Genomic DNA, 8,095 nt, shown 5'->3' with positions numbered 1-8,095 from the left:
AAGTGAGATCCATACCTGGCAGTTTTTTTTTCTGCTCTGCTGTTGATAGGACTATAAATTTGTGCAGTTAATCCTTACACTTGGGCATTTTTACAGTCCTTACAATTATAAATTATAAGCAATGATCACCCTTGCATTCTTTATTTTTTCTTTCATTATATTATACTGTATTATTTTACTTGCAATATGTTTAATATCTTATGCAAGTGGTATATTTTATTATACTATACTATTTTATGTCTACTTTTTTGTCCATTTTCTATCTCGTGCATTGTACTGGAAGGTCACTGAGAATGAGAACTATTTTTACATTGAACATTATGCGTTGATCTATCTCCAGCACCTTGAAGTACTCCTAGCTCATAATATTTCCTCAGAGTTTTAAAACATTTAATGAGTTTTCATGAATTGGAGGAATGTATATTGATGTTTGTGCAACAGTAGCTGACTAGATAGAAACTTGTTCTTAAGTTTGGCTGCATACAGAGCTTATTCTATGTATGTCATTTTTCTCACTCAGTACAGAGCAGTGATCATTTGGCCACTGAAATTCCAAACAAATATCAATCAAGGACTCAAGACTGTTGTAATAGCTGGTAGTGATATAGGCATGCCAAAAGTAATATTTGCTTACAGCACTGACTCTCCGTCTCAGAAAAGAGGATATACTTTTCAGTCTTCCAATTGTTCTGTTTAATAGATTCTTTGTTATGTGTCCTTAAGATTTGGCTAATGCACAGTCATCCAGAGGGAAAGCATGCCTGGCTGAAGCTTGGAAAGACATAATAAGATATTTTATAGAGAGGGGATATATTAGCTGCTATTTATTAAATAGTTCCCCGTTCAGCATTAGGGAATTTCAGCTGTGTGCTAAACACATTTCCTGTTACTGATACAGGATAAGAAGAGTTAAGTGCCATACCCAAAATAGTATGATTAAGATGAGATGAAGTCTCAATAGATAAAATAATTAAAAATTGCACTTCAAATACATTTTTAAATAAATTTAAATATTATCTCTTTTTATTAATTGTAGACACTTCATTTGATATATGATATATACATACATTTTATAAACTGTATTATACCAAATGTTGAATACTATGTATTACCCCACAGTTAATTTTTTTCCAACCAAGAGTTCCTTGGCTAATTCTTCACTAGTTTAGTGATTAAATATTCTTTAATAGAGTGGATGAAATCTCACGTAATCTTAATCAAATTATGTGGTGGCTCAGAACAGTGTCTAGAAAGGTATCAGACTGCATAAGTAGAGAGTGATAGTTGAAGAATTACACAAGCCAATCATTTTTTCACATAAAGAAGTAGGTAACCCCGCATTTGGAAAATACCATGCTGTTACTAGGTAATGAATAACCATTATTAAATCATAGAGTATGCAAAGATTATAATCAACAATATAAAAAGCACTCAAAAAGGCATTGGCCAGAAAGGATTTCATTTTAATATTGAGTATTGCCTCGTTTTTTTTTTAGTAGCATCCCCTTTCCAAACTATTACAGGATGCAAACTGAAGTGTCTATTAAAAACCCTCATATGTCTTATTTTTCTTGTTGAAATATAAGACTGTTGTAATTGGGCATAATAACTATTCCACAATTTTAACAAGAGAATATTGGAAGAAAGTACAAGTACAAAGAGTAAAATTGTATAAAAAGAGGCTTATTCTCAGAATATACTAAACTGTTCTCAAGGAACCTTTCAGCCTGTGATACACTATTTATTTCTAGTCAGGATTATTGAACCATTTAGTCAATGAATCTAGCATGTAGGCAAACAAATATAGATCAGTGTTTCCCAAATGTCTTTGACCATGAAACAGTTTTAATATTCTAGTAGTTTGAGATCGCGCTAGAAGTTTGTCAGATGTAACACATACTAGAATTAAAAAGGTGGGACTGTATGGCTCTGTACACAAAATAACTGTTGAAATTATAAAAATATGGCTTACATGAGGTAAGAAAAATACAGAATTATATCTCATTTATTAAATACCATAGGTTATGATTTTATTATAAAATATAACAAATGTATACTGAAAGTACATAAGATAAATGACATTGGTCAATGATCATTAAGTAGATCAAGGGTCAGAAATATTTTTCTGTAAGGAGCCAGATAGTAAATATAATAAGCTTTGTGAGCTATTTAAGCATTGTAACTACTCAACTCTCTCATTAGTGCAAAAATGGTCATCAACAATATGTAAACAAATTGGTGTACCTATGTTCCAATAAAATTGTATTTCTGAAAATAGGCAACAGGCCATATTTTGCCTGGGACCATACTTTGTCAACCCATGAAACTTGATTATTAACTAGATTGCAGACAATGCAATGGTTAGTTAGTATATGTTAACCACACATCAATGCGTAATAACCAGAGCATTTGTTCTACAAGGAATTAATGATGCATTCTTTGATACAGTGTGTGGGTGTTTATATATATATACACACACACATATATATACACATACACATATATACACATACATATAATTTCTAAAAGTTTCAAGAATTTTGTAGGTAAATTTTTTAAGTATAAGTGATATTTTACCCATGATTTAAAAATTATATTTTAGCTAAGAAATACAGTAATAACATAGTAATTATATAGAAGTTTTCTTCTTTCCTTCCCCCTTTCTTTGCATTTTTTCTTTATTTTTTGATATTTTTTAAATATAACTTTTATTAAATTTTGCAGAATGTGATTTTTTTTCCCCCAAAATTGTTTAGGAAATTCTTTCTAACATGATTCAGGACAAAAATACCTTGTTATTTATTTATTTATTATTTATTTATTTATTCTGAGACAAAATCTTGCTCTGTTGCCCAGGCTGGAGTGCAGTGGTGCGATCTCAGCTCACTGTAACCTCCTCCTCCTGGGTTCTAGTAATTCTCCTGCCCCAGCCTCCCGAGTAGCTGTGGCTACAGGCGTGCGCACCACGCCCAGCTAATTTTTGTATTTTTAGTAGAGACGGGGTTTCACCATGTTGGCCAGGATGGTCTGGATCTCTTGACCTCATGTTCTGCCCGCCTCGGCCTCCCAAAGTGCTGGGATTACAGGTATGAGCCACTGCGCCCAGCCATTAAGTCATTTCTTAAGTCTTATTAGTCAATTTAGCATGCTAGTTGAAATAATTCAGTCAATACAGAGAAGTCAAATTCTTCATCAAAAGTAGGATATTTAAGAAATCAAAACATTCAGTTAGTAAAAACAGCAATCTTTGACAATCAATACATAACTGTTTTCCTTCATCATTGTCCATCCTACACGTTGAAAGCGTACTGGAAAATTTGTTTTCACTCTGTTCTGCCATATATTGGAGTGTCATCTTGAAGAATCCCAAACGAAGATTCAATATGTTTGAGATTTGTTGTTGTCTGAAGACCTTTCATCACATAGGATTTGTCAGTAATAGAAGAACAGCAAGCAAAATACCTCTTTAGGTGAGTCCCTGCATTTACTATTCAGTATTTAGTTTAAGGTGCTGGGAAATTGTCAGAATGCAGGAAATCTTCAAAGACAGGAAAACAGGGAAAAGGAAAACAAAACAAAACAAAGCAAAACAATGCCATAATAGTATTTGAGTCACCCAGGAAACCAGGCTTTGTTCATAATGAAATACCATAGCATTGGATTAGCCTTTTTTTCCCTATATGTCATGTCTTATTTGGCTTATAAAATAGTTAATGAATAAATCAAAAGCCACCTATTCAGATGTGATCCTTTGACAAAGCTGGGAGACAAGTAGAGAGCATACAGGAGACTTAACAGCAAACTAAGAAATATAGCCCTTTCCAAGGTTTTACTTCACAATAAAGCTTGAAACCATCTAGAGCAAAATTATTCTTCGTTGGAAAGATAACAAAACCCTAAGGGTTTCTGAATCAAGAGGATTTATTAATCATTTTAGTAAACAAGTGAACAAAATAAATGGTTGAGCTAGCTCTCAATTTGAGCCTAGATTTTATTTTACATCTTATTTTCTTTTACATTTATCAGATTATTACCATATTGTATATATACATACATATACATTTAAAAATGCATATATCAATTTTTTTAGAAAATAAAACTGGTGGGGTTTTGGACTTTTTTCCCAGGAGGTTATTATTATTATTATTATTATTATTATTATTATCCAGAATGTGTTCTCCCTCTTTTGAATCATGGATACTTTTAATTCCAATGGCCATTCAGGCTAGAAAACTTAAAGTCAGCTCCTTTTCGGTTTCTGTCTCTCCTTACCCAACCAGTGATTTAGGATGCTTTCTCAATGCTAGCGCTTTATGTATCATTCAAAACCATTTTTTCTTACTCATCCTAACTGCAGCTGAGCCAATCAAGCCCTCATTATTCCTGTTCTGATTGACAGCAATAAGCTCTTAATTCTATCTTACACATAACTCTGGTTTACTCTCACTCCACTCCAAACCTCACACATAGCCCCAAAGTCATGTTGTTACAATATAGAACTCAACAGGATAAGCCTTGTTTTAATACTTTAATGCCCACTCAACTCCTTTAGGAAAAAATCCAAGCTGTAGTAACTGTTACATACAAAATATGTTATTTTATATTGCCATGACTTTTGAAGGTTATTTTCTGGGCCTATACTGCCAGGTCCCAAATTATCTCTCTTTTCTTCAATTTCTCAGTATCTCTTCCAGGGAAATAATAGCTTCATCACTAGTGAAGCTGGATTAAAATTACCTTTTTTGCTGAAATAAAGAAAGGAATCATGGGTGGAGTATGCACATGTATTTATGTGAACATACACACACATACATGCAAATAAAACAGTATAATACAGTGTCTTCTCAAGGAGGTTACTGTATTAGCTCATCGAGGAAAAGGATAATTATTTATGTCTTAGTACCGAAGACAGTTCACTGACTGCATTAATGAAGGACTTAGAGAATGGGTGTGCTTGGAGAAAATTCACCATCTAGCAGAAACTACTGTAAATTTATCTTCTGTCCCAGTCACTCAGAAAAATCTCAGGGCCTGAAGAGTAACATAGTGGATACCAACTTTGAGGTCAGGCAGTCCCAGATTCTATGTTTAGATCTACATAGTTTCGCTATCTTGATCAGGCTATTAGACTATCTATGTCTCATTTCCTCATCTGTAAAATGAGGATAATAGTACCTATATAGTATCATTTCAGATATTTGTGAGTGCTCAATTAATGATACCAAATATCATTTTTAATAAATTTTAGAAACGATTCATTTATAGTTATTTAGGTATTTTATATGAACTCATTTACTGTAATAGCTTCTGAAGTTTACCCTAGGAGAAATTCACCAGTAACTTAAAAATAATTTTTGTGCACCCATTGTGTTAAGAGCTTCATTCTATATTCAGAAGTTTGTAAATGCCAGCTTGATTTAGAACTTGGATCTAAATTTCTCTCCTCTTTGAATTGCTTGGAGCTGAAAATAAAGATTTATTATAGAGTATATAAACCTTTAAGATTTTCTCTCATATAGAAAAATTCTGTAAAACTTTCTAACTTTGTATTTAGGTCATATAATGTTTTTAACATTAATTTGAGCTATTTTTTAACTTTTTGTTGGCTGTGAATATTTTTTCTAATATACCTAATTATTTTTGTTTGAACATTTCTGCTTGATGGCATTTCATTTTAAGCATAGTTTCGTGATTATTCTTAATTATAATTGTGACTATGAATAATTATTTTTCAAATTTGCAAGTTTTTGTTACATTCAATTATTATAGAGATTATTTAGTATAATAATTATGAAGTAGGGTAGCGTGTCTTTTGATACAATTGTTTGAAAAAAGGTCATAGAATGTTGCACAGAAAACCATTACAATTAATAAAAAAATTCACAAGAAATATACATTTGATTCATGCTTGATATATTCAGTTTCTCAATCAGAAAGTATATTTAAATATAAATTGGAAGAATTCTTTTAAAGAGAATTTGAATATAATAAGTAAAATCCATAATTTAAAAACATTATTTGTGGATAATTTGTGCCAAGTGGAAACAAAAACCATGCATTGGTTTCATACGACAAAAATTCCCTTCATGGAATATAAAATCTCAATTAATTATTGTGTCTTTTTCACAAAACAAAACAAGACAAAAAGATAGGGTTTTCTTTGTCTTTTGCTTTTTTCCTAAAATGTTTATTGTGATTTTATGTGGAAACAGCCTATGGCTAGCAAAAGTGTAATACATTTGCATAAATAAAATTAGTTGTTCTCTTCAGTTTACAAAATTTACATGAAACAGAGAAATGATAATACCCCTAGTTAGTTAGAAAAATATCATCTTAATAAGAAGCTAAATGGTTATGCCAATTCTTCACCCGAAGCCACTTCTTCTAAAAGTAACATAAATACTTATTTAATAAAAAGTATAACTTTAGGGTGCATTGGTTTTTAATTAACGTTATTTGAAAGCTCTACATGATTCTCAAGGATAACTAGTCAGTGGGTAAATCTAAATGTTTACTTAAACAGAATATGTAGAGTGACTCAAGTATTGCAGTAGTTTGTCAACATTTTCTTTTCAGGCTGTGATGGGATCTGAGTGTTTATCACTAGTAATCTAATTTTTCTTCAAAATTTAAAGCTGTATAAGTTTTCAAAAAAAATCACCTTCTATACTGCTTTATTAGAGACTAGTCATTTTGTTGGTAGACTGCTTCAGGTTCTTGACTTTGCTGCACGAAAGTACTTGAGAACAAGTCCAAAGTTAGAGTAGGCAAAGAAGTTTATTGTGAAGCAAAAGTACTCTCAGTGGCAGAGTGGGCCACTCAAAGGAAGAGACAGCCCCTAGTACATTAAGGAGAATTCCCTTTGTGGGATCTGTACATACATCTTCATAAAATATTGGTGAGGTCAAATATAAAAAGGCTGACCTGCGGTTGGCGCATGCGTTCATCATCTACATGCTCTAACACACATCACATGTATCATTAGCATATAAATCTCCCTCTAAGTGTGTGTATGTTACTGCTAAAATAAGGAAAAGGTTACTGTAACCTACGCCTGGAGCCTAGCTGCACGTGCAGGATCCCAGAGAAGTCCCTATGTCCTTCAAGGCAGGAATTTGTATTTAATAGTTTCCTGGGCTTTGGTGCTGATTGTCTGGAGATTAGGAAACATGCAACAGGAATAAGGGGCTTTTACTGGGTATCAGAAACTTGTAACCATTTGGCAGTCAGCTGGTATCCTGAAGCACCGCTTAACTCACAAAAGAGTTAGGTGCTGATGGGCGAGGTCTAAGGGATGTGAAAGGAGTCAGCAAGGCTTCACAAAAGAGGGCAGGTCAGTATGGCCTCCTAACTTTACTCATCCTGCCTCATTAAAAGTAAAAGAGATGCTGAAAAGAATGTTAATAGTTTTAAGCTTTGACTGAAGCTAAAATTGTTTGCTTGTTGCTTCAACCTTTTGCAGTATAATTGTCTAATAGAATTGTATAATCTCATTTCAACCAAAGTTTGTCTTTGCATTCGTCTTATGAAATCTGTAGTTATTTACTGAATTGCATCCTTATATATTAATGTTCTATCAGTGAAATGCTTGCCTAACTTAAAAAAATTATAACCGTAGGTCAATGAGTTGAAATTATGCTGTAGCATTCTAGGTGGGTCATATCATTGACATATTTAAAGTGATGGTAACTTTAGCCTTACAGTTCATTTTTAAGAAATTACTTTTTCACATCTTCACAACCTTCTTTTAAGGTAAAACTGTTGAACACGCTAACAAACATAAAAGATGTTTTCCAAAAAGGGGTTTTATGTCTGCAGTCTATTAAAAAAGTAAATGATCTTTACTTCAATATGGTTTAATTGCATTACCCCTAGACCAAGTGATATTTTCTCTCAAGGACAAGAGATTCATTAGGGAGTCCAAGGTTCATTTTGTTAGCTAACTGAAAATAAATTTGTGGCAACTTAGAGTTAGTATCTAAGAACTCACAGTGAAATGCTCTATCTTAAAAAAACAGGTTTAAAATTCTGTAAAGAGAGATACCTCTCTCAAAAATAAAAACGACACCATTTCTGACCATCGTATCTGTAAATT

Source organism: Papio anubis, chromosome 5, assembly GCF_008728515.1.
Source record: "Papio anubis isolate 15944 chromosome 5, Panubis1.0, whole genome shotgun sequence".
NCBI classification, from domain to species: Eukaryota; Metazoa; Chordata; class Mammalia; order Primates; family Cercopithecidae; genus Papio; species Papio anubis.
The sequence above is the reverse complement of the archived record's forward strand: the minus strand, read 5'-3'. Positions refer to the sequence as shown.